The sequence below is a fragment of the Dama dama genome, chromosome 18 (genome assembly GCF_033118175.1).
Source record: "Dama dama isolate Ldn47 chromosome 18, ASM3311817v1, whole genome shotgun sequence".
Classification (NCBI taxonomy): domain Eukaryota; kingdom Metazoa; phylum Chordata; class Mammalia; order Artiodactyla; family Cervidae; genus Dama; species Dama dama.
In genome coordinates this window covers 77,885,556-77,912,523 of record NC_083698.1, presented here as the reverse complement: position 1 = coordinate 77,912,523, position 26,968 = coordinate 77,885,556, and the positions used below count along the sequence as shown (strand labels likewise).

Here is a 26,968-nt window from a genome sequence, read left to right as displayed (position 1 = left end):
TCAGCTCAGTTATGTCTTAGGCTAAACCCCCTGCTTCATGGGGATGAAGATGAGGCACTTGGGGCGGGATGCTAAAGAGTACACAGGGTTCCCATGGCCATTCCCCAGTATATATCTTAGAGCTGCCTGATTCGAACTAACAACTTGAAAATTTAATTTATCTGTTATAAGATTGATAATCTTATGAAATGCAAACCCCCCCCAAAAAAAAATCACTGCTACTGGAAAAACAAATAACAATTGAGCAGGCCTGAGAATCTGTATGACTACACATTCACTCCCGTAGTGAGTACAGAAAAATGACATGCCCAATCACCATCACAGCTTCTCAGAAATTCTGGGAGTCCCTCAGTACATGTGACTGAGACTATAAGCAGTTTTCCCTCTGAAACCTAGGAAAGGCTTCCATGCTTGTTTCTTGCTTCCTAAATGTCCCATAATATTATGTGACCATGTGATGTATGGAATTAAAATCATCTGTCAGCTGTGTTTTAAAACTGAGAACTCCAAGCACTTCTCACCTAAAATATTTCAATCATGTTCACATAAAAGTACCATTTATGAATTAAAAAAAAAGCTAAACCACTTTGAATTTCACAGGCGCTTGGAATACATTAGGGATAGTATCCAATGTAAAAACCTTTTCAATTTAGAATACCATTAAAATAATAAACTTTTAATTAAGGAGCTAAAATTCAATAAGAGGCCTGTTTTATGATGATTTGAGGTTCCATAATCTCCCAGCTCTCTCCCATATTATTGTTTTAATCAGGATATTTTACATTCTCAAAACAAAAGCAAAAGATGACCTTTTTGGTCTGATATTTCTAAGAAGCTCTCAGTGTACTGAGGTTGAATTCTGTCTTCTCCATCAAGGAGAAACCTGCATTCCCAAAGTGCGTTCCCATCAGGGCAAAATTTCCACATCTAAAACCTTCACAGAACTGTTGGGTATAGAGTCTTGATCTAATACTTGATCTATCATTATATTTTTAAAAAGTAGACAGTATACCCACATGCCTGTGTATGGAATAGCTTTATATGCCTGTCTGTGTTCTTTAGCAAATGTGCTCTGTTTTTTGCTGGTATAAAATGTTGCCATATTTGTTAATTTTATTGTGACACATGCTTGGCCATGTGTGATTGCATGCCTTAAAACTACATCTGCATTTTAGGGGGAAATAGGATGCCTTGGGTCTCATGCCAGATTTTAATGTAAAATTAATTCCTTAAAAAAAAGGTTTTAAAAAACACAACATTTTTCTAATGTACATTAAGGATGTGGGAGAAGTTCACTGAAGCATATGCCTTGAGCTTTCAGGAGCAATCTGGAGTCAGGCATTTTAAATGAAAATTGATTTGTGATTTACATGGTCAGTGGAAAGAAAATTAACTTATGGAAGGTTGTAATGAAATATTAGACAAGTAAAAAAGTAGATGGTGATCTAGTGGAACTAAAAGTCCCATCTGGAAGAATTCTGTGACATTTTTACATTTATCTGTGTTCTGCATGAGTTGTAATGTTAGTGGTAATTTTATGGGACTGAACTGAAATGAAAAGGGTGTTATCTCAGATTGCCTACAATATAGGATTGTGTTCAGTGGAGAGTCCTGTATCCTTTTCTCCATTTTCCTATAATATGACTCATTGCACTTTTTTCAGCTACTGTTGTTGAATGCATTCAGCCTTTTACTTGAGGTTATTAAAGAAGAACATCAAATGCTCACAAATACAATCTAACCTCACATTTAAAAGCAACACTGCAGCTTCCCCTAGTTCTGCATTGTTTAGGTAATGTCCAAGAAAGAACCTTCAAAATGTACACGAAAGTGGCAAGTGCACTGAACGTAAAGCTTTTACCTTAACCTGTTCCCTTTTTTGTCTCAAAAATATGATTAACACCTCACCACAACTAGAATATATTAGCATAATGGAGATTTATATCTTCCTAGAAATGAGTCCTTCAAAATTTGTCCATTTTCTCCCTTTTTATTCCTATTGTATAAAAGTAATCACAATTGTTTGTGTGGTCAGAGAGGTATGTTTGATTTAAGAAAGATGAAGACTCTTCTCTTTGATCAGGAACGTCCATCATAGTTCAGTATTTATTAACTGATGTGAATTTTAAAAAGCAGAAAGCATAATGGATTTAATTCCATGTTTTTCTTGTTCCCTTTTGCATTTATGCTGCTTGGCAGATGGTCATGATTTTTCGAAAGTATGCAGTGTCTGAATTACTGTACCTTAAACATTTGGTATCATTTAAATACTTTGACCCTGTGCTAAAGCGTAAGCCATGAAATTAAATGCCTTAGAATTTCAAAATCCATTTTCTGTGTCTTTTCTTTTCTCTCCTTTAATCTCTCCCTCTGTGATCCACGGTGGAATATAGGTAGGAATTCTAAAAAATTCTAAAGATTAAGGTCTTTGGCTAACTTGATCCTTCTTGTATTATATTTAAACAAACCACTAGATGTGAGAGATATTTCACAATCGTCAGTTTTGTATATCCTTTTATTTTAAATTATTTTCATCAACTATTAATATTTTTCATTTGTCAAGTTTCTCAACTGTACTTTTCTTATGATTTTCTCTAATAAGGAAACACCTCATTATTTTTAGGTTAAAATTGTATCATATTTATTTCAGCCAGAATGATAACTTTCTATCCCCATAACTACAGCAGGGTCTTCAAGCAGGGCTGCCCATTAGAATCACCTGGGAGCTTTGTAGAAAATATCAGCTCCTAGGCTCCATCTCAGAGTTCTGATTCAAAGGATCCAAGGTACCTCCTGACACTGGTACATTTTAAAAACTCCCTGTTTGAGTTAAATGTGCAGCTAGAAACATCCATAGGCTACTCCCTGTGGAGTGGCTCTGTGCTGGGTGTGGGCGAAGAGTTGGGGAGGACTGGAGGAGGTGGAACTGGATTCACTCCTGCTTTCTCAAGGGACACAACTCCACCTTCTGTGTGCATTTTTAGCATTCCAGAAACCATTATTTGGCCCATGATATTTGGATTTGAGCATGGAACCCAAATGTATGCAAACTGGAATATAAGAGAGTTCTGAGTTGCTTATTTAATTTGCATCTTCAACTGTATACTCAAAAAATGCTTTGAATCTGTTAGCTTATTGTTTGATGACTTAAATGGAAATTTCTGGTTTCCCTAACCCCAAAATGAAATTGTAAAAACCTTGAAACCGACTCCTGAGAGCTAGCTAGAAGGGTCTGTTCTTACAGGCAGATGGAAGCCCACTGCTTCCATTATTGAAGCTTGATTTTTCATTGTTTCATTCAGGTGGAAAGCAGAGAGCCCCCTACCACCATAGTCCCTAATGCTAGAAACCAGGACTGCCACTGTGGGTGCTGCTGTAGCATTTAAACCACTATTTGACAGCCATCCCTCCTGTCATTTCTGCTGCACATTTGCTTCATAGCATTTCTAGGGATAAGGTCACGGATCTGTCACCAGCAGTGTTTGTGGCACTCAGAAAATAAAACGGGGTGGTTAATGATAGCTAGGGCAGCCTGAGTAATCACAGGATGCCGCTGAGGTCAATATTCCATATTGGCTTTCCGTCCTGTCCATCCGAAACAATATACTACAGTAAATGTAATCAGTAAGTGGCTGCAAATGAATCTTTTAGGGACATCACCATTATAGAAATAAGAGATTCAAGAAGAGATGCTAAGTGGATCTTTGGGTTTGTAATTGCAGCCCTGGGAATCATTACCCTAATTAATAGCTGCTAAACCTGCACCCTTGCTCCCTGGGCATGTGGGTGATTTCAGAATTGCTGTCCTGGGAATATCTTCTGGGCTCTGCCAAAAGTGTCAGTGGGGTAAACAGACCCAGGGGACCAGGCTCAGACTCTCGGAAGCATCCTGGCCCCTGTCTTTTTCTAACCACAAGAACATCCCTTGCGATCAGATAGCTCCCTCCACAGACAGCAAAGTGCTGAGTGGTCGTGGTGGAGTGGGACAAAGAGATCCATGTCAGCCTTAAGTTCCTGTTTAGCCAAGAGAGCCTTAAATGTACGCTACTTCCGCTGGATTGATAGCTCTGGTGGGAAGACAGTAGCCCTCTTGACATTTGCTTGGGACTCTAATAAAGAACCCAAGAGAGAGAATATAATGGTTTTTGTTTATGTCTCCTCCAGCTAGCTGTACTTCAAGTTCACTGTCTCTTCAAGATGAACTCTTGTCTGAACGATCAGGCTTAGGCAAAACTGAACAAGGCCAAGTTTGTTTCCCAGCCCTCAAGTTTCCTTTGCCCTCTTCAGTGATGCTCACTCTCTGCCCTCCTCACTTGCCATCAACTGTCTAAGCCACTAAGACCCTCTGCTTCCTTTTCTGGTCCAAACTTTGTCTCAGAAAAGGCCCTCATGAACTTGCACGTTCTGAGGCACAATTCCCAATAATGCTTCCAGAAATATTTATAGGAAAACAAAGGCATAAGTCAGGTCTCAATTAACTGGATTTGGGAATTATTGGGGAGGGAGGAAAAAAACCTTCCACATTATAGCTTCATCCTGGAGCCTGATTGATTTCACTGAGGAGATATTAGTTGTGGAGAAGCTGATTGTTAATAGAGTCATTGATTTACTCATATAAGTGGATATGTGCGTGATGTATGAAGAGCTATGGCAGATCAAAGTTTTCTCAGCAATGATCCAAATATATTCACGCAAAAGGTGTATCCACATCCACATTCTCCAAGTGTACATGTCAGGGAAACAGGTGGGCATTTTCTAATAGCAATATATGCCTCTATATGCCTGTGATCTTTGCCCTAAACAACCCATGTGATGTTGGACATCATGAGAGAAGGGGTGATATTAAGTCAAACAATTTGAGGATCTTGATGCTGGTGTTCTGACTTAAATTGAGCTCACATTTACTGTGCTTGTGCTGAGCACTCAAAACTCACCCACACTCTGTGAACCTGGCATGACCCTCCTCACCGCGCACAGTAGTTAAAAGAGACACAGGTGTGATGCAGAGCTTTGCCCAAGATAGTATCAATACCACTAGGAAGCGGCAGAGTCTGAGTTTGAACTTGAGCTTTCTGGATGGCACTCCTTTATTCCTTCCACTGTAATGCTGAAGTGATTTAGAGAGTCTATGTTACATGCCATTAGTTTTGAAGATTGTAAATGGTTCCTATAAGCTCGAGTCCAAGGTAGCATGGTTGGATTATGTAATTCTGGTATTATGGTAGAATGTCCTCAATAAAATGATGGATGAAATTAACTGGAGCCACCCCATGCTTCTTAATATATAATAGCATTTCTTCTTCGCATAACAGTGGAAGAACTTGCAAATGAATATAGACAGGGAGAGAATCACCTGGGGTCCAACAGTAGTATCAGTACTGATTCAGATATTTTCTGTCATTTTAAAAATAAATAGCATTGACATATATACCTACCATGTGTAAGATAGATAGCAAGTGGGAAGCTGCTGGATATAGCACAGAGAGCTCAACTCAGTGCTCTGTGGTGACCTAGAGGGGTGGGATGGAGATGAGGGGGTAGGAGGAAGACTCCAGTGGGAGGAGATATATGTATATTTACAGCTGATTCACATTGCTGGACAGAAGAAACTAACAACATTGTAAAACAATTATACTCCAATTTTTTTAATGTTTTTAAATAGAATTACCACATGAAAAAAATTTAAATATCAGATATTACAGTGGTTACTTATGTAAATCACTTTCCTTCTCGCTGAGCTAAAAAAGAACCACAAGTAAACTGAGGTTCAGGAAACACACATTTGACAGATATGTTATAATGCTAATCAAATAGCCTTGTAGTATGTCATAGTAGGATAATTACAAAGCTTACTAAACAGAAAAAAAAGAAAAATAATATAAATAAGCAACAGAAAAATGTCAATCAGTACCACTTAATATACTTAATGTGACCTTTTTGTGTCCAATGAATACAATTGCTAAAAATTTTAAAGTTTAAATTTTAAAACTTAAAAAAAAATTAAAAATCTAGTGTATAAACCTCACCCAAATTGGTGTATGTGCTAATCGGGTGAGAAGATGCCAGACCAAGGGACCTTTGGCAATATCTGGAAGCATTTTTAGCTGTGACAACTGAGGGTGGTGTTGCTACTAGCATCTAAAGGGTAGAGACCAGGGATGCTGCTAAACATCCTGTAAGGCCCAGTACAGCCTCCACAAAAAAAAAATTGTTGGGGCCCAAACATCAGTTGTGCTAAGAGTGAGAAACACTGAAGGATTAGTATTAGGGGGAAAAATGGCAAAGGGTAAAGAAATCTGGTTGAATTTATAATCTCAAAGGGCAAGTGTGTTTTGGCTAGAGATTACAGTAAGAAACGAGTCTCAGTGTTGTGAGTTTGGTTGAAAAAGTATTTCAGTGTCTTTCACAGTTTAACAGGATTAGCCTCCTAAGAAATTTCCATCTGAGATGGAGCTGAATTCCTGGAAAGTGAAGTGAATGAAAGTCTCTCAGTCATGTCCAACTCTTTGCGACCCCATGGACTATACGGACCATGGAGTTCTCCAGGTCAGAATACTGGAGTGGGTGGCCTTTCCCTTCTCCAGGGGATTTTTCCCAACCCAGGGATGGAACCCAGGTCTCCCACATTGCGTGTGGATTCTTTACCAGCAGAGCCACAAGGGAAGTCCAAGAATACTTTTACCAACTGAGCCACAAGGGTTCCTGGAAAACAGAATGATAATAAGGAGCACCTTTTGTCCACCTGCTGTTTGTTAGGCATTTACTTTATGCTTTATAAGCATACAATCATCAGAACACTATGATGTATGTTTAATTACACCTTTATAGGGGTTCCATGGTGGCTCAGTGGTAAGGAAACTGCTTGCAATGCAGGAGACGCAGGTTCAATCTCTGGGTCAGGAAGATCCCCTGGTGACAACCCACTCCAGTATTCTTGCCTGGAAAATTTCATGGACAGAGGAGCCTGGCAGGCTACAGTCCACAGAGTCACGAAAGAGTCAGATATGACTTAGCAACTAAACAACAACAACAATGGCCAATAATTAATTAATAATATTTGTAGGACTCTGTTACTGTAAAGCTTTTTGCACTGCTATTTGTTCTCATTCTCTGGGATTATAGGGAGGGTCTGTCCCAAGGATAATCTTCCCCTCATCCCTCACTACCTGGAGGAAGAAGCATGTCCAAGGGGCTGGGCAATGAGTGGGTTCTGGAAAGCCAGGATGAGGACCCGGGTCCCAGCATCCTTCCCCAGGCTCTCCATCATGGCCGCACTGCTCATTCCAATGGCCAGGGTTAGGCAAACACCAGCCAACCATCCCCAGAAGAAAGAGAGTGAGTGAGTGTCACCACATACAATATGGTGACATTACTAAACCTCCTGGTGACTCATTTTTTCCTGCATAGCTGTCTTTAAAAAGACATAAAACCCGAGAACTTTAATTATATCAATCCATCTGCTTAGTTGTCCTCCACTTGTGTTTTCCAGGCTCCCAGTTGTGAAATCAGAGCATGTGGATACGTCCTCTGAGATTTGTCATTAAATGGCATTCAGCACAGAGAAAGGCAGTGTTGAATCTTTAATGTTCATCTCCCCATAAATATGTGGGCTTCCTGTCTCACTTGTTTTAGTATAAATTTGATGGAGAATACATCCTTTAGTATATGCCGAGCGTACTGCGCCATGAGGTTCCCCCCTCCCCTTGTAGAAAGTAATTCAAGGGTATTGTCATATCTCTGTTAGATAAAATGCATGTTTCCCGTTTAGTGACAAATTGGCCTGTTCAAATATTGAACAGGATGACACTCTAAGGATTTCTTGTGATTGAAATTAGATTATTGAGGAGTCTGAATAAAAATACTTGGTGGACCTCTGATTAGTGCATGGGTGCTATCAACATGGCCCTGTTGACCTGTATTCTAATGAATGCCTCCCACCAAAGAAAACACAGCATAAATGGTGCCCATGGTATTATGCAATATAGCCTGCATACTCTTGAGCCTTGTCTTTATGGATTTTGTGCAGAGGCTTATTTTGATCAGTTATTGGACTTACTGATATTTTCTGGTGAACACAAAATGCAGCCACGTCACTGTGTGTTCATTTCTGGGAAGGAGGTTGACAGTAAGGGAATGAGATCACATTGTTATGCTTTTGGAAATACTTTTCTTCATATTTTTTGCTTGTCTATTGGCTGCCTTATGGGCAACCTCTCAGTAGATGCAAAAGCATCTTTTGTCCCAATGAAACCGCTCACTCCTTTTTCACATGAGCAAAACTACTAGCTAATCGAGACTTAAAAGAAATTCGTTCTCTGCTAATGTCAATTTTCTTGCCAACACATTGAATTTTCCATGCATCATTAGTGCCATTGTTCCCATCTATTTCTATTACACATAACATTTTTCTAGAAGTAAAACTATCCAGATAGGGCATCAGCCAACAAAATAACTATTATTTTTTGCCAGACTGCTAACTGAATAAAAGCTATCTTGTGCATAACTCCCTGATCTTGGCTTTCTCACTGTGTTCAGAAGCCAATTCTTCCATGCTAATTCAACACAAAATCTGTCTTCCTACTTTTAATTCATGCATTCCTAATGCTTGTAGAACTCTACTCTGATGCCCTTTTGAGGCTACACTCTGTACCACCAAGATGGCAATTCTGATTCCACCTTGGAAATTCTATGATTGCCACTTTTACCTTAATTAATTGTAATTAACACCATCTTTTTTTGTCCCTCACTTTATAAATACCTGTTGCTCTCCTGCCTGTTTCTCCTGGCAGCTTCTGACCCAGATTGGTAGCCACTCATTTTTATGAAAGAAGCAACCTAAGCAATAGAATATATGTATTTGGGCAGATCATCATAGAAAAGGCTCCCAAGTATCAAGTACTGTACTCAGAACTACCATCTAGTGCCCCATTTATGCACATAATCATCTCGTGAAGTTGTTAGCATCATCTCCACTGCACTTGTTTAAGGTCACACAGCTAGTGGTCATGATGCTCAGATAAAAACTTGAGTCCCTCTCTGCTTTAACCACTGCACCTCACTGGCTCTTCTTCATGTTCCCTGGGCCTTCTCCCCCAGGAGTCCAAGTTCCAACCTGTCTCCTCTCTGAGGTCCTTAGTGTTGACAAAACCTCAATCAGATTTCATTTTATCCCTTTATTTCCTCTGCATCATCTCCACGGAGTGTTTTAACATGCAGGGATCCTTGCCTTAGAATAGCTGTCACCCGGGCCCATTGTAATTTATACCTATTGACACTTCACTGCAGGTAATTCACCCTTGCAAACTCGCTTTCCACTGTCACCAGAAGTAGCTAGCAAAATAAATCATATGCATGGTGCCTAGCCACAGAGGCCTTGTTGTTACCTAATGCAAACATACATGGGGAGATATAAGCCTGTACTTCCTGGACAATATAGATGTCCTGTTTCCCAGAAAGAGCATCATTTGATGACATTGACAAAAATGATAAGGGAGGATTAGCCCCTATGATATGATCATTATTGAACTAAAATATTTGACGAGTGCATCTACATATTCAGTCACTTCCCTCTAGTAGATTTTTTTTCTAATTCTGGTGTTTAGTAACAAAATGCAATTGCAATTTTCTCTGAAAAAAAAAAACAAAACTATGAACATAATATGTACTGAAAAACACAGGACACTGATCGTTTCCTTTTGAGTACTCACAGATAAGAATCAGGAAATCACAAAATTTTCTTTAAATGGAAGAAAATTTAGAAATTATTTGTCCCCCAGCTTCTACTTTGCAACTAAAGAAACTGAGGTATACAAATATTAAAGGACTTGCTCAACGTTAAATGTGATGAAGTCTCCTCAGGTATATAATGGAAGTGTCTCTCTCTCTCTCTCTCTCTCAAATTAATATCATGGCAGTTCTATACATTCCTGCACCCCTTATTTTTCTCTGCTTCAGTGGTGCCTATGATAAAAACCATTTAGACATTCAGTAATCATGGAAACTTATTCCTTCCTTTGGAAGGTGCTTGCATTTTTTTTTCTTCTCATCCTTGTGGTTCGAAACAGTTAAAGCATCAGCTCCAACCAATATGCAGTTGAATTTGAAATTTACTGTATGATGCTTCTGCTTTTCATTTTTTACCATTTCACACCTTGTCCGCATCTTGAGCAAGCTTGTAAGTTTCCAGCGCATCCATTTCTTGTGATGATATATTGTCCTGGTGGAAAATTTCATTTACTGGCTGTGCCCTTTGCTGAACCTGTTGCTAGTCAGGGAACATGATAAGCGTATAAGTAGCATGCTACTTCATTTATCATATATCGTTTTAGACACTCAAATATCTCATAAACAATTCTGCATTCTGCACAGAGGGGAACTACCCGACTCACACACACACACACAGACACATACACACACACACACAATGATCTTCAAATAAATTGCCCATTTATGATATATAAATGTATCCTCTTAATAAAAATTAATCATAGTTTACACTAAATCTGGAAGTATCTTTTATTTTTTTTATAACCCTACTAACCACACACTCAAACACTAATAGAAAGGATCTGGCTTTGGCAGTTTGGTGCGTAAGAGAATTGGGAGATATAAAAATGCCATCTGTTTTCAATAATTGAATTACATGGTGAAATAAATCAGGGTGTTGGGAATTTCAGCAGTGTTTCAACAGTTCTCTGGTGCCACCCTTCTCCTTGGGGGAAGCCCTTCAACATTTTCTTCTGTTACCTTAAGCGAAAACTGCCATCCATCAGATCCAACACTTTGAGAAGTTTGAATGAGGCTGAAGAGAGAAGATGGGCACCCGTGAAATGAAAGCAAGAAAAACAAAGCTCCAGGCATTTACCCTAGACAGTCTTTTTTTCTTCTGAGGGTTATTTTCCAAGGCTGCTTCAGGAGGTCAAACCTACTTAATTTCAGTAACTTTTCACGTATTGATTTCTGCGCTTCTCCTGCCTGTCATTACAGTCCTTTACTAGCACCCATGTTTTATGCGTAGCATAAAAAAATCTACATCCTGTCAGGATGGGGCCCTTGAAATTTTGAAAGTGAAACTTGATTTACATTAAACGCTGCTTAGACTAATTAGGCCCTTTCTCAAAGGAATTGTGAGCATGAAATACAGCTAACAATTATGCAGTTGCTGTCTCCCTAGTCTTTACAGTCTAAGTACTTTAGCTGAATAGAACCCATGTGGACAAGCAAGGGTTATAGGCATGTAAAGATATAAATATAAGTCAAGGCCTAGGTGTTCTTGTTTATATAGGACTGTTATCCTTCAGAAACAACAGCGGTGGAAAGGGACAAATCAGGAGTTTGGGATTAACATACGCCCACTAGTATGTATAAAATAGGTAATTAACCAGGACCTGCTATAGAGTACAGGGATCTATACTCAGTATCATATAATAATGTATAAGGGAAAAAAATCTGAATAAAAAGATGTATGTATATATGACTGAATCACTTTGCTGTATACCTGAAATTAACTTAACAATGTACATCAACTGCACTCCAATCAAATTAAAAGTGAGAGAGAGAAAGAAGAAACAAAAATGGTGGCCAAGGCATATTCCAGCAGCAAGCTCACTTACCTGCATATCAACATGGCCCAGGTGGGCCTGCCTTACGGGAGATGCTCCTGCAAAAGGGGAGATGCCTTTCAAATTAAAACTCACTTATTGTTTTATAAAGACCTTCCCTTTTTGGAACCTAGGATGAGGACACAGAATTTAAATGTCACATCCCTTCTGGCACCAAACGAACACCTCGACTAGATAATTGGTCACAAACCATTTGACTGTCTCCATTTCTTGTGTTGATAAGACTCTAGGCCTTGGTTCTTCCTGCTCCGTGGATCACAAAGTCAATGTGATGCCAGTGAAAGTGAGGATCTTCTCCACAGAAAAAGGCACATGCCCTGGGACATACAGAGGTCTGCTTATCAGTCATCGGATACACATGCTCTGAGGCTCACCCATGGATCCCTGAATGTGGCAGAAAGACAGCTGGGTTCAAATCACTAGCTGTTAACTGGAGCACGTGATTCAGCCTCTCAGAACTCAGTTCGGGCATCTGTAAAATAAGCACAAAAATAGTACAAACAAGCCTGTGTGGGTTATCATGGAGATGAGACAAAACAATCAGTGAGTGAGGACAAACTCTGCCAGCCACATGTAGCTGCTGAGTCAGTGTTGGTCTTCTTTTCTTTCTTTGATGAAGTTACAGGAACCAGTCATCCACTGGAAAGCAATTCGGGGCCAAATCTGACCAGGCACACTGCTTTTCTAAATTAAGAGTTATTGGGACGTGATCCTACTCATTTGTTTACATTGTCTGTGATGGCTCTTGTACCACAATGGCAGAGTGAAGTCGCAGTCCTAGAGATTATGTGGCTCTCAAGACCAAGATACTTAACTATCAGGCTCTTTACCGAAAAAGTCTTCCAACCTCTGCTATAGAGCTATCAATAAAAGTCAAGGTCAGTTGCAGCTGGTTCCCTTCATTTTGACTGGAGAACTCTGTTTATCCTTATTGTGAACTTTGCCCTTTGGAGGTAGACTGTGGGGTAGATGATGACAGTCGGTGGCAATAAGATCTGAGAGTGAAGACTCCAACGCCAAACTGGAATCAACTGTAATTTCCTTCAAGAGGAAAATGGATGAACCCAAACAAAACTGAAAAAAGATACATGCGTGCCATTGTTTGTAGCAGCACTAACCACAATAATCAAGACATAGAAACAACATAAATGTCCTTTAAGAGTTGAATGGATAAAGAAGATGTGATACATATATACAATGGAATACTACTCAGTCATAAAAAAGAATGGAATAATACCATTTGCAGCAACATGGGTGGAACTGGAGAGTATCATAAGTGAAGTCAGAAAGAGAAAGACAAATACCATATTACAGCGTGTGTGCTTCCATGCTAAGTCACGTCTGTCGTGCCCGATTCTGTGTAACCCTATGGACTGTAATCTGCTAGGCTCCTCTGGTGATGGGATTCTGCAGGCAAGAATACTGGAGTGGGTTGCCAAGCCCTGCTCCAGGAGATCTTCCTGACCCAAGGATCAAACCCGTGTCTTTTATGTCTCCTGCAATGGCAGGCAGGTTCTTTTTTTTTTCATTTATTTTTATTAGTTGGAGGCTAATTACTTTACAATATTGTAGTGGTTTTTGCCATACATTGACATGAATCAGCCATGGATTTACATGTGTTCCCCATCCTGATCCCCCCTCCCACCTCCCTCCCCATCCTATCCCTTTGGGTCTTCCCAGTGCACCAGCCCTGAAGAATCTGTACCACCTGGGAAGCCCCCATATGATAGCATAATATGTGCAATCTAAAATATGACACAAATGAATTTATCTACAAAACAGAAACAGATTCACAGATATAGAGAACAGAATTATGGTTGCCAAGGGGAAGGGAGGGTAGGGAAGAGATGGATTGAGAGTTTGGAGTTATCAGATGCAAACCATTATAGACAGAATGGATAAACAAGGTCCTACTGTATAGCACAATATCCTTTAATAAACCACAATGGAAAAGAATTTTTTTAAAGTATGTATCTATATTTGTAACTGAATCACCTTGCTAGAACAGTAGAAATTAGCACAACATTGTAAACCAACTACACTTCAACTTTTAGGAAAATGGATGAATACATCATGGTACATTTGTACAATGAAACAGGACACATCAGTGAGAAGAAACATGGATTCAACAAAGGAAGCTGGGTGTAGATGAGCACACATATATGGCTACATCTAACGAAGTTCTAGAATCTGCAAAACTGATTCATGGCACTAAATCAGAGTAGTGGAAAAGAGGGTGGTCACTGGGAAGGGGTACAAAGGAAGCCTTTTCAGCTGCTGGATATTCTGTGCCTTGATCACATCACTCAAGATTATAGCTACATATGTAAAAATTTATTAAGATGTATGTTTAAAAGCAGCACACTTTCCATACTTGGTATGTTATATCCGAAATGAAATGAAAGTAGAGAGAGAGAGGCAGAGGGAGAGAGAGAGAAGGAGACAGAGAAAGAGAATGCTCTGAACTGTTGTTTTCAATTCTGATTCCATCACCAACTACTTTTGGGATTTGGGGCCGCTGTCTTTGTGGTATATCAGTTTCCTCAATGACAAAATAGTTGCATAGGTCTAGATTTTCTTATTTACAATTCCAAAATCCAGAATCTCTGAAAAGAAAAAGTGTGTCCTTAATTTATTTAGCAGCAAAACTGAGCTTAATCAGTACTGGGATATATCATGTTTTTATCAATACCACTATAGATTTTGCTATAGAAACAGTAATGTGTTTGATTATGGAAAGCTCTCTAGATCATACTGTGATGTATGGTGTATATTTTCCATATTAACTTTCTAAAATATAAAAAAATCTAAATTCTAATATATCTGCCCCCAAAATTTTCATGTTTTATAAAAGATTATAGATTTATATCTGCCTCATGGAGCTGATTAAATAAAGTAACACCTAAAGAGCCCTTAAATCAATGCCTGTCTCATGCAAACACTCAACAAATATTATTATTATTTACTGTGATCTCTGTTCACATTCTAAGAAAGCCTGTGACTGTTGTTTCCCTTGGGGCCAGTTGACACCAATTGTGAAAAAACAATCATGAGCCTGTTTTCTGAGGACCAGAGTCTATAAACTTTTCCTTGAGCAAACTTTATGGCAAAGAGGTGAAAAACTCATGGAGGGGAAAAGCCCTGAATTATCACCAGGGAAACTTCACAAATGAGACTCTCTTAAAAGAGGCTGTTTTCCACCACATCTTCAAGTGGCTACTTCTTCCACTAAGACAGAAATTGCTAAGTGTCCTTCAAGAGGGTATGAGGGTTTCTCTGAAGGACTAGGAGAGGGATTTTATCTAGTGCTGATTCTACCTGAGTTTAAAAACTACACCATTTATAGCATGCCAGTGGGGTTGTGCAGATTTGAAGCATTCCCCTGAAAGGACTCCACTGTCCCTGACCTCTCTGATTCTGCTGGGATTAAGGTGGCGGTGAGCTGGGAAATTCTCTTAAGTCAGAACAAGGAAAGGAGAAATTAACTGAAGAAGCAAATTGTGTAATGGATTCTTCAAAGGGATTTTCAGCACTTGGAACTCATCCAGAGAAAATGCTCCTACTTTTGTGGACCCTGAGTACCAAACTCCAGCCCTGGCTTCTGCCACTACTAGCTTGACTACCTTGGATGTGCCTCAGTTTCCTCATTTATACATTGAGGGGATGGATATTGTAGATTTAAAGTTAATTTCTAACATTCCTCCCAATTCTATGAATTGATTGTCAATTTTGGAAGGCTAGAAACCAGTTCTTGACAATCATTTCAAAATCTTACACAGGACGTGACCTCAGGCTCTAGACATGACAAAATTCGTAAAAGAACTGGCTTTAAAAATGCCTTTTGGGAATTCCCTGGCATCCCAGTGGTTAGGACTGGAACTATGATCCCACAAGCCATGCAGCATGGCCAACGATAAATAATAAATAAATGGCTTTGCTTTTTTTACTGTTGCACCCTAGTATCTGAAATACTGCCTGGCACAAAGTAGGTACCCAAAATATATTGCTGAAATAAACGAGTGAATGATTGTTTTAGTGATAAGTCTGATATTAAGGCAACAATAGTTTCTTTGATAAATAAATACTAGTAAAGGTTATATTATTTTCATGATTCTTGTAAATCGTGGTAGGATATTTTCAAGCACACAGAAAACCAAAACTCAGAGTGACTTACAAGAAAAAAGTTTTATCTCATTTAATAAAAATTCAAGAGGTAAACAGGGTTTTTACTGGCATATTCAGGGCTCAAGAAAGTCATGAAAGACCCAGGATTCTTACATGTTAGGCTCTGCTGTCTTTGGCATGCTAGTTTTCTTGCAACTGCCTTGCCTCTGGTTGCAAAATAGCTGTTTCATTTCCAGGTGTCACCTTTTCCGGAATATCCCAGCAGACTTCATCTCATTTGTCATTGGCCAAAATCAGGTCAGATATCCACCCTTAATCTATCACTGGCAAGAGTGCCAGTATTTATGCTGTCTGAGATAATTTAGGGGACATGGTTGAACCCTGTACAAAATTAAGCTTCTCTGAGACAGAAGGAACTATGGGAATAGATTAATGTGGTCAACCAACAGTGATCACCCCAGTATTAAATATTTGTTTAGTAAATATCTGATCAACAATAAGAGTAAGTGAATGAATGGAGAAGTGAATGATGTGAAGATAAAAAGCCAAGTGTTTAAATTCCAAATGAGTAATCCAAAGCTTAAATGCTAGGAGACACGACTGTAAACTGGTGTGAGCAAGAAGGGGCCTCTGATATGAAGGCTCATGGCCTGAACTTGGATGGTTTGGTGTGGCTCAGGGCGAAGTCATTTCATTTGTGGGGACAGAAACACATCAAGCATGTATTAATAGCCAAGGGGACATTGAATGAAGAGAGGAAGGGTCAATAGGGGACAGTAATTAAGGATCAATTTAGAAGGATAGATGTTATCACTCAGCTAATTGGCTCTAGATTTTATTCAGTTGATAATGGGAAGGATTTCTTTCTCAGACAGGTTTATTGAGCTGTACTTTACATAAGTAAAATTCACTCTTTTTAGTGTATAGTTCTGGGAGTTTTGACAGACACATGCAGCCAGTAATAACTACCTCCCCAATCAAGACAGAGAATAGTTAAAAAACTTTCCCTCCTGTCTCCTTGTAATTAACCTCTCCTTGACCTCCGGCCCCTGGAAACCACCACTCTGTTGTCTGTTCAGTAGTTCTGCCTTTTCCTGAAAGTCGCATGTGGCGTTTTGAATCTGGTCTCTCATTTAGTATTCAGACATCAGAGATTCCTGCATGCTGTGTGTAGCAATAATTGTTTCCTTTTTCATTTGATTAGGGTTTAATTGTATGGATATACTACAGTTTTTTCATCAATTGGAAGACATTTGAATGGTTTCTAATTTGGGAGAGTTATAAATAAAGCCACTATAAATATTTGCCTATGGGTATTTCTGTGAATATAAATCTACATTTCTCTTTGGTAATATATTTAGGGGTGGAGTTGGTGGATTGTATGGTAAGTGTACATTCAACATTAAAAGAAACTGCCAAATTGTTTTTTAAAGTTGTTCTACAACTTTACAATCCCACCATCAAGGTATGAATATTCTATTTACTCCACATCCTTGTGAGCACCTGAATTGATAGTTTTTTTCTTTCTTTTCTTTCTGTTTTTTTAATTTATTCTACTGACAGGTGTGTAGTGGTATCTTGTTGTGGCTTTAATTTTCATTTCTCTAATAACATCTGTAACAATAATGATATTGAACACCTTTTCATCCAGTTATTTTCCTTCCATATAACTTCTTCAGTTAAGTGTCTAATGAGAAAGGTTTTATTATTATTTATTTTTGGATCATGACATGGTGAAAGCAACACTTTAGAAAGGTGTATCTGAATTTGGAAGGAGGCTATTGGTAATATAGAAATGGGATGGGTTCTATTGACTAAGTCAAATCAGAGGTGATGAATGGGACAGTGTATCTCTAACTAGTGTATTAGTTAGTGGTATCTGTTAGTGGGCAGCCCTCACCAACAGACATTGAAAACAAACATTGAAAACACTTTACACTGCCATTTACAATGCCCAGACACATTCAGGCATACTCAGACACCTTATAGCTGTGAGCCCGTTCATCTTCCTACCACCATGGAATTCTGGTTCTCTCCCTTGCTTTACATCTGAGGAAACTGAGATACAAAGAGCAAAACTGCTCACCTAAGATCATCATACAGCCACTAAGTGACTGCAAGGATATTTGAACCCAGGTTGTCTGCCTCTGTACCCATCACATGATACTGCCCTCTGAGAAGCACTTCCATTACTGTTTGTTGAATTAACTGAATAAATAAACTAAGGGCTTCCCAGGTGGTGCTAGTGATAAAGAACCTGCCTTCCAGTGCAGGAGACTTAAGAGACAATGGTTTGATCCCTGGGTCAAGAAGATCCTCTGGAGGAGGGCATGGCAATCCAGTCCAGTATTCTGGAGAATCCAATGGACAGAGGAACCTGGCAGGCTACAGTCCATAGGGTTGCACAGAATCAGACAGGACTGAAGTGACTTAGCATGCATAATAAACTATAAATAGTCATCGGTCATACCTATTCAGAATAAAAACTGATTAACAAAGACAAGAGATGTAACTTGTCTCAATGATATACAGCACATGTACTATATTGTTTGGACAATGATAATAACAATATTCTTCTTTATTTATCCAACTAGATCAAGAGTCTGTGTGCATTAAGTAGCTTCAGTTGTGTCTGACTCTTTGTGACCCCGTGGACTATAGCCCACCAGGCTCCTCTGTCCATGGGGTTTTCCAGGCAAGAGTATTGGAATGGGTTGCCATGCCCTCCTCCATGGGATCTTCCTAACCCAGGGATTGAACCCTTCTCTTATGTCTTCTGCATGGGCAGACAAGTTCTTTGCCACTAGTGCCTCCTGGATCAAGAGTGGTAGTCCCAAAACAGCAGACACTATAAGGTTCTTTATCCATTTTCTGTGATTCTGTCTCAAATCTGTCCTCCTGCTGTGGAAAGGAGAGACACCCCACTTTATCCCCCACCCCCACCCTACCTCACTTAGCCAGTGCATATTGAAGCCATATCTTCACTTGGCCAGATGCATGCCCTCTCCACATCACGCTCTAGTGGAAGACCGGCATCACTTTTGGGGAGTATTTATGCCCCTCAAGGGCATGGCAGCACCCACCTTTGAAACCACTTCTACAGAACCTGAAGGATGAGGGAAACAAGCAAAAAAGCACAACAGAAAGCCTTTTTAATCCTTTCTCATTTCATGGCTCAGCTCTAGGACAGTTATTTCACTGAGTGCCCCAAGAAGAGATAAGAGGTGCTAATTGTACTATCAATAATTTAGCCTAGGGACCATGGCAAATTGTGCTACTAGATCAAAATAGATACATTTTTAGAGATTTTGTATTGCAAGAGTGCAAAAAGCCCAGATTTGTCAGGATAGAACATTAAGCCCCAGATATGAAATCCCCAGGATCCATCTAGTTCCTCTCTCAGTCAATCAGGAAATTGAGAATTTGCTTTTTTTTTTTTTTAAACTGGGAACCTTCTTTGAAACAGATATTTGACCCTAGGCTCTAGTAAAGATTCATCTATGGACAAAGATGGGATGGGAGATTATAGTGAGGTGTCGGGCCTATTTTTGGTGCTAGAAAGTTTTCAGTCCATTGATAAAATGTCAGTCTTCAACGTCTTAACATGAAATGCTTGTTGAGAAAGGAGATTAAAGGAAATTTTTAATAAAAAAGGCAACAGCATTTGATAAATTCCTACTAATTGACTTAGTCTTTCCACAGTAATGTCTACTAAGAATTCAGAAGTAGGTTGTCTCGGTGAGGAAAGTTTGGGTTACTATATTTCCAGAAACAATAGGACTACAGATTGAAAAATTGCAATCCCCTAAAACATTAGATTTTTTAAAGAAACAATTTTGTTATGAGATATTATTGTAAGTCTCAACTATTATCATTAACTTTAGACTGTGCAGTGTCTTTCTGAGGTATAGTCATATTTTAGATTGCTCCTAAAAAGACAGAAAACAACATTTTTATCACCCAGTACATGTTCGTACTGCAGAAGATCCCACACTTCCACCTTTTGGTTAACTGTGGGAAGTGGCAAGTACTAGGCCACTCACTGCTTATGTGGCCATGACAAATTTCCTTCTCTGAGACTAAATTTCCTCATCCATAAAGTGGGCATAAAAATATTTATTATTTTTAATCAAATTTTATTTTATTTTTACCTTCATTTTTTATTTTTAATTGGAGGATAATTGTTTTACAGTGTTGTTTTGGTTTCTACCGTACAACACAAATCAGCCATAAAAAATATATATATATATTTATATATATATCCCCTCCTTCTGGAGCTTCCCTCCCACTCACCCCCCATCCACCCCTCTAGGTTGTCACAGAGCGCTGGGCTCAGCTCCCTGTGTTAACAGCAGCTTCCCACTAGCTGTCTGTTTTACACATGTAGTGTATATATGTCAATGCTACTCTCTCAATTCATCCCACCCTTTCCTTCCCCCATGGCCACAAGTCCATTCTCTTTGTCTGTGTCTCTATTCCTACCCTAAAAATAGGTTCATCAGTACCATTTTTCTAGATCCCATATACAGCATATACAAATATTTAATATCTAGGGTCATCATGAGGATTAAGTACATTAATATCTGTGACATACCTATAACAGAATAGTCACTAAATCATTGATAGCTTCTTCTTTATAAAATTATATCATAATATCACAAGGAATTTCACATACTCTTTCATTCCTACACACGCACACACACTTTTCAAACAAGCCATATATTGTTAATATAGGAGAGATCCTAGTCTGAGAAAATCTACCATGTAAAGGTCCCAATCCAAGCCAAGTGTTTACAGTCATGGTTCCCATTTATACTTACCATTAACAGAATCACCATCTCCACCTCAGGGCCCGAAAGCTGTTCTTCCTCAGCATTGCTTTATAGCTGCGCCTAGCACAGGAATGATTCTTCTGTTGAAAAAGATTTGATTTATAAAAATTTTGTCTTTTAATGAGCCAGAAGTCAGTAGCAGCCACAAATGCTCCAAATAACCTTTGATATTGCCAAAGAAATATTAAGAATCTCTGAACTTCACAGAAGCCCATGGGGTGGGGGGGGGGGGGGGCGGAATGTGTCCTGAAGATGTACAAATTCTATAACCTTGTAGGTATTTCATAGAAATAACATGGGGCTTTGATAATGAATCACCAAAGTTAAAAATTTTGTTGAGTGAATTACTATTGAGCAAAGATAAGTCTGCTTTGGTTCTATAAATCATGGAAATAAATATCTTTAAAGGTTAAACTTGCTTGGAGAAAATATCTGGCCCTATTTTAGGATCTTGAGTTGAAGATAATGTCAAAATTAATTTGTTAAAAGCTAGCAGACAGCTTCATAAAACTTGACTCACTTAAAATTTGACTCACATTTTCTTGAGAACTGCCCAGCTCTTCTTTTGCCCTGAATTCTGTATGATTATTTGTGTTGTTCTTGTTTAGTCACTAAGTTGTGTCTGACTCTTCTGCAACTACATGGACTGTAGATCACCAGGCTCCACGTGGGGTTTCCCAGGAAAGAATACTGGAGTAGGCTACCATTTGCTTTCCCAGGGCATCTTCCCAACCCAGGGATTGAACCCGTGTCTCCTGCATTGGCAGGCAGATTCTTTACCACTGAACCACCAGGGAAGCCCATCCCATCCACTTCTATACCAAATCAGTAGGCCGGTCCTTTCTATTTATCATTTAGACCCATTAGAAGAATATCAGTCAAGGCATTAGGTCAAAATATTGTCTCAATAGCAATACCCAGTCCTTTGAAAGAAAATTGTTCCCTAAAATTTGCTTTCTGATTAATTTTTCACCTTCCCCTTAAACCTATTAGCAAAATACGGTTGTCCCGATTTAGCCTTCCATGTTTGGCAGTCTTTTAATTCTACATGTTGGATTAGGATTGAATACATTTGGTAGTCTCTTTCCATCTTAGTTTTTGCAGGAAATTATGTTACCATCCCCAGTAAAAACCGTTTTTGTCCCCAGTATAGCATAAGGGATTGCATATAGTTCCACCTAGATTTTCAGTGAAGGACACTGATGGGAAAAGAAATTATCCTTTAAAAGCAACCAGATTAAAAAAAAAAAGAAAAATAAATAAATAAAAGCAACCAGATGACCCAATAATCCCTCTGCTGAGCATACACTCAGAGAAAACCATAATTCAAAAAGCCACATGCACCCCAATATCCTCCTTTTCAGCACTATTTACAATAGCCAGGACATGGAAGCAACCTAAATGTCCATCAACAGAGGAATGGATAAAAAAGATGTGATATATATATGCAATGGAATATTACTCTGCCATGGAAAGGAACAAAATTGAGTCGTTTACATAGACATGGATGAACCTAGAGACTGTCATTCAGAATGAAGTAAGGCAGAAAGACAAAAAAGATTGTATATTAATGCATATATGTGGAATAGAAAATGGTATAGATTATCTTATTTGCAAAAGAGAAATAGACACAGATACAGAGAACAAACATAAGGACACCAGAGGGGGAAAGGGAAGGGTGAGATGAACTGGGAGATTTAAATTGACATATGTACACTATTGATACTATGTATAAAATAATAAGAGCTTACTGCATATAGCTCAGGGAACTTTACTTAATGCTCTGTGGTGACCTGGGTGGGAAGAAAAAGAGAGGATATATGTGTATGTGTATACTATCGCTGATTCACTTTGCTATACAGTAAAAACTAACACAACATTGTAAAGCAACTATATTCCAATACAGCTAATTAAAAACAAATAGAAAGCAGAAGGTCAAACAATTTTATACATAGTATCAATAGTGTACATATGTCAATTTAAATCTCCCAGTTCATCTCACCCTTCCCTTTCCCCCTCTGGTGTCCTTATGTTTGTTCTCTGTATCTGTGTCTATTTCTCTTTTGCAAATAAGATAATCTATACCATTTTCTATTCCACATATATGCATTAATATACAATCTTTTTTGTCTTTCTGCCTTACTTCATTCTGAATGACAGTCTCTAGGTTCATCCATGTCTATGTAAACGACTCAATTTTGTTCCTTTCCTTGGTTCTGATGGCCTTTACTGCTGCCTTAACCACTTCCAGCCCTTTTCCTACAAATATGTGAAGGGCACAAAGATGGCATTTGAAGATAAGCAATAGGATTATAAAGGAAGAACTTAAATATTATCTTTAAGTCACCTTCTTCCCTTTTCCTTCACTGATAATTCCAGGAGCCTGCCCATCCCTAAGTCTTGGGAGAACTGCTAAGAGAAAGAAAGAAGAAGACTTTAAGGTGATAAAAACTGAACCCAAGGTTTTTTTTACCACCTGCTACCACCCTTTAAAACTGTCTAATTGGATTAATATTGGTCAACATTTAGGAACACTGTCCATGAAATCATGTTTTAGTTTGATCAGCAAGTATAATATATACTAAGTCCTCCTTACATTCTAGACATTGAGGTAGGCATGAAGACTATAATAGGCGATCCAAAAAGCTTGATTTCCCAAGGGACATTCTACTGGGAGGGCAGTCATTTAGCCATGTAAGACCATAGACAGCTTAGTACTCATCGATAGTGTGAAGAAGGAAAACACTGTGTCCAGATAGAGAAAATAAGGGAGATGTAATTATACTGAAACAGCTCAGGTTGACCCCCACATGAAAGTGTCATTTAAAGAACATTCATGGAAGGCAGTGTGATGGAGTGACTAAGCCAGGCTGCCTGTATTGGGTCTCAATTCCAGCTCTAGTTATTGCCTTGGAAAATTTACTTAACCAGTCTGAACTGTGGTTATGTCATGTAAAATTGGGATGACAAAATAACCTGTATCATGAAAATGATGGGATGGTTCTCTGAGAATGAACGAATTCCTATAAACGGTTTGGGGTGTCCTTAGTCTCTCAGTCATGTCTGAGTCTTTGCGACCCCATGAACCCTAGCCCATCAAGCTCCTCTGTCTGTGGGGATTCTACAGGCAAGAATACCCTCCTCCAGGGGATCTTCCCAACCCAGGGATCAAACCCAGGTCTCCCGCATTGTAGGCACATTCCTTACCATCTGAGCCACCAGGGAAACCCAAGAATACTGGAGTGGGTAGCCTAACCCTCCAAGAGATCTTCCCAACCCAGGAATCGAACTGGGGTCTCCTACATTGCAGGCAGATTCTTTACCAGCTGAGCTACCAGGGAAGTCCATAAATGGTTTAATAAGTAGCAGTTCTCATCACTGTTGCCACCATCATCGTCAATGGTATGGTTGCTGCCAGCAGTGATGATAGTAGTAAACTGAGACCCACGAAATAAAGACAGTCTTGCACCAGCTTCTCCTTAACAGTTTGTTCTGTGGATATTTCTAGCCAAAAAGAGAGATAAAAAAAGTCATCTTTCTACGCAGTTTTGAGATACATTCTAGCTCACCTCAAATCCAGGATGGCTTTTTTCAGCCAGTCATCACTCTAACTGGGGAACAAGCCAAAGAACCAACATTACTTCACTTGTCTCCTAGCAGCCCAAGCTCTGTGTTAGGTATTTTCTCTTCGAGTTGCTACGATTTATTCACAACCACTGTTGGTCTAGAATTGTTATTTCTGCTGTGCAGATGAGGAAATGAAGGCTCAAATAGACTCAAGAAGGTTGTTTAGTGTTATACAGCTAATAAATAGCAGAGTAGGACTGAGATCAAAGCTATCCAAACTCAGGTCCAACGCCCTTTCTACTCTAAGATAGTCACTGAGATATCAGTCTAATCATTGATGTACCAGGTACTTATCAACACCTATTTAATGACCAATCTCATTCCCATAAGAATCCAAGACGGCATTTCAGAAATCATCCACTTCTCCTAAGCTAGCTTGTGCTTCAGCCAAAGCCAAGAGGTTACAGACCTGCAAGTTCATGGTCATTTTTGATACAGCAATCCAAAGCATCTAGTAGGAGTTAATTCTGTGAGATTCGGAAAGTCCTCTGCTGTTTTCTAAGCACTCTGGAATATTTTTATTTTCCACTGCTATTTCTGGAATAGAAGTTGGGTCTTTCCTAGCAGTCTGGGATGAATCCTTTCCCAAGAGATCATAAGGTACATTATAAGGTACATATACCCGTTATTAAAGGTGAATTTCGTTGATTCTAATAGACCTCACAGTCCATGTTCTCTTTTCAGAGACAAGAAGCTCTGTCTTGTCTACCACTCTGGGAAAAGTGGGTGTATTGACTTATTAAGAGGTATTTTTGACACTTCAAGTGCCAGAAAGATGCTTAACAGGATACAGGATTAAAATAGTATTCCTGGCCAATGAGCCCACTTTCAAACTAAGCGTCAACAAAGGGAAAAAGTATCTTCCCAATTAAAAACAAAACTTAGGGAAGAATCCTTACCAGGGAGCTAACAGAAAGATATTTCAAAATGATGAAGCATGTTCAGGAAGGCATGCATGCATGCTAAGTCACTTCAGTTGTGTCTGACTCTTTGAGATCCTATGGACTGTAGCCCTCCAGGCTCCTCTGTCCGTGGGATTTTCCAGGCAAGGATACTGGAGTGGTTTGTCATTTCCTCCTCCAGGGGATCCTCCCAACCCAGGGATCAAACCTGCGTCTCTTAGGCCTCCTGCCTTATTAGCAGGCAGGTTCCTTACTGCTAGCGCCACCTGGGAAGGCACAGAAGATGAAAGAACATCCTCAGAACTCCAGCATGAGGAGGCTTCTAGGATTGCCAGATGTCTCTACCTCTCTGCTGCGTCATGCTGGCCCCATGATCATGGAAATCCTTTCTGCATTGAGTTTTAAGCTGCAAAGGTCCTTCTCAATGTATGCATGGATAAAATTCTTTGGAGGTCGTTTTTGTGAAATACATCCAGAGTTCATGCCATATCTACATTTTAAATCCTTATCATCAGAATAACCATGGTGCTCGTGGCAGTGTTCAGTACTCTGTTGTTTTGTTTTTGGTATGCAGGCATAAAGCCACCTTTACACCATTAATTCAGAGGCTTAACTCACTTGCCTTGGCTGCCGCAGTGTGGTCTGTGTCACATGGTGAAAGGGACAGGCTACCTTTGTCCGTTACCACACAGGAGCTCTTCTATCCCCACTGGGGGTTCTGCCCCCTCGCCGGAGGCTTTTCAGAGTTGGAAACAATAGCATTTCCCACCCTCCCTCAGGACAAAACCACATAAGCACAGTTTTTCATGGCTCACCAACAAGGCGTGCTCTCCTGCCACGGTTTAACCTCCAGATTCTTGTTAGGATGACTCATTTTGGTCCATGACTTCGCTTTTCTACCTGGTCCCCTATGCCAGTGTCTGCATTCCACCCACCCACCCACCCTTCTAACGTTGGACCCCCATGGAGCTGTAAAATCTTTGTTGTAACAGGGTTGAAAGTAAGAGAAAAATCTTCTCCATGTTGTTGCTGACTGCTAATTGCTGTCACAACATGTCTTTGCTTTCCTTTCTGACTGAATTAATTTCAAGGATTGTTTTTTCTTCATCATTAAGTTCCAACTTGTAAGCCTTCCTGAGCTTCCACTTAATAGATGCCAGTAGCGTGTTAAACCAGGGTTCGGCCCCGGTCTCCCTCTCCACCTTCCGCATCACCCCCGCGGGTGTTTGGTCTGCCCCTGGAACCACACATGCTGAGCTCTGTCTTTTTCAGAACATCTGGCACCCACTCCATTTCTGAGCTTTCTAAAATCACGTCTGGGGAAACTGAGAAGCTCCTTTTGAAGGATTACATTACGGCTTTGATTTTTATTTATAAAACGTAAAGGACTAATATATATCAGTTAGGACATTTTGCTTCCAAAGTGCATTGTAGCAAAATAATTGGAAGGCAGTTGCGGTGTGAAATATATGACAGCTTTACAGGACATAAAAAGCAGCTTTTTCTTTGTAATAGTGTAATTGCCTTAAACCCCACAATCATAATTGTTATCAAAAAATAATCCCAAGGAAAGGCTAATATAAGGTGAGCAGACTATTATAAGAGCTCTAATACACTCGATTCCTTGAACAGCAAAAGCGGCTGTCAATCTCCCCGTGCTTTTAGTGTCAGTCAGAGAGCACTCAGTCATTCCTGTGCATCAAGCCCGCAGTATTGATTTTTCCACTGACTGAAACAGCCATATAAGCATAAATTTTGCATGAGCCTTTCACTTTGTAGACTCTCCTTTGGTCAGATGACACATGATGTGAACATGAAGCCTGTGTAATAACAATGCATGGTCAACCTGCGGGCATTAAAG

At 39.4% G+C, this 26,968-nt stretch overlaps 1 protein-coding gene across 1 annotated transcript in view; it reads left to right on the top strand.

The window, feature by feature from the left end:
• POU6F2 (POU class 6 homeobox 2) overlaps positions 1-26,968 on the top strand; it is a 492,326-nt gene that overhangs the window by 255,039 nt on the left and 210,319 nt on the right. The gene's annotated exons all lie outside the window — the stretch shown is intronic.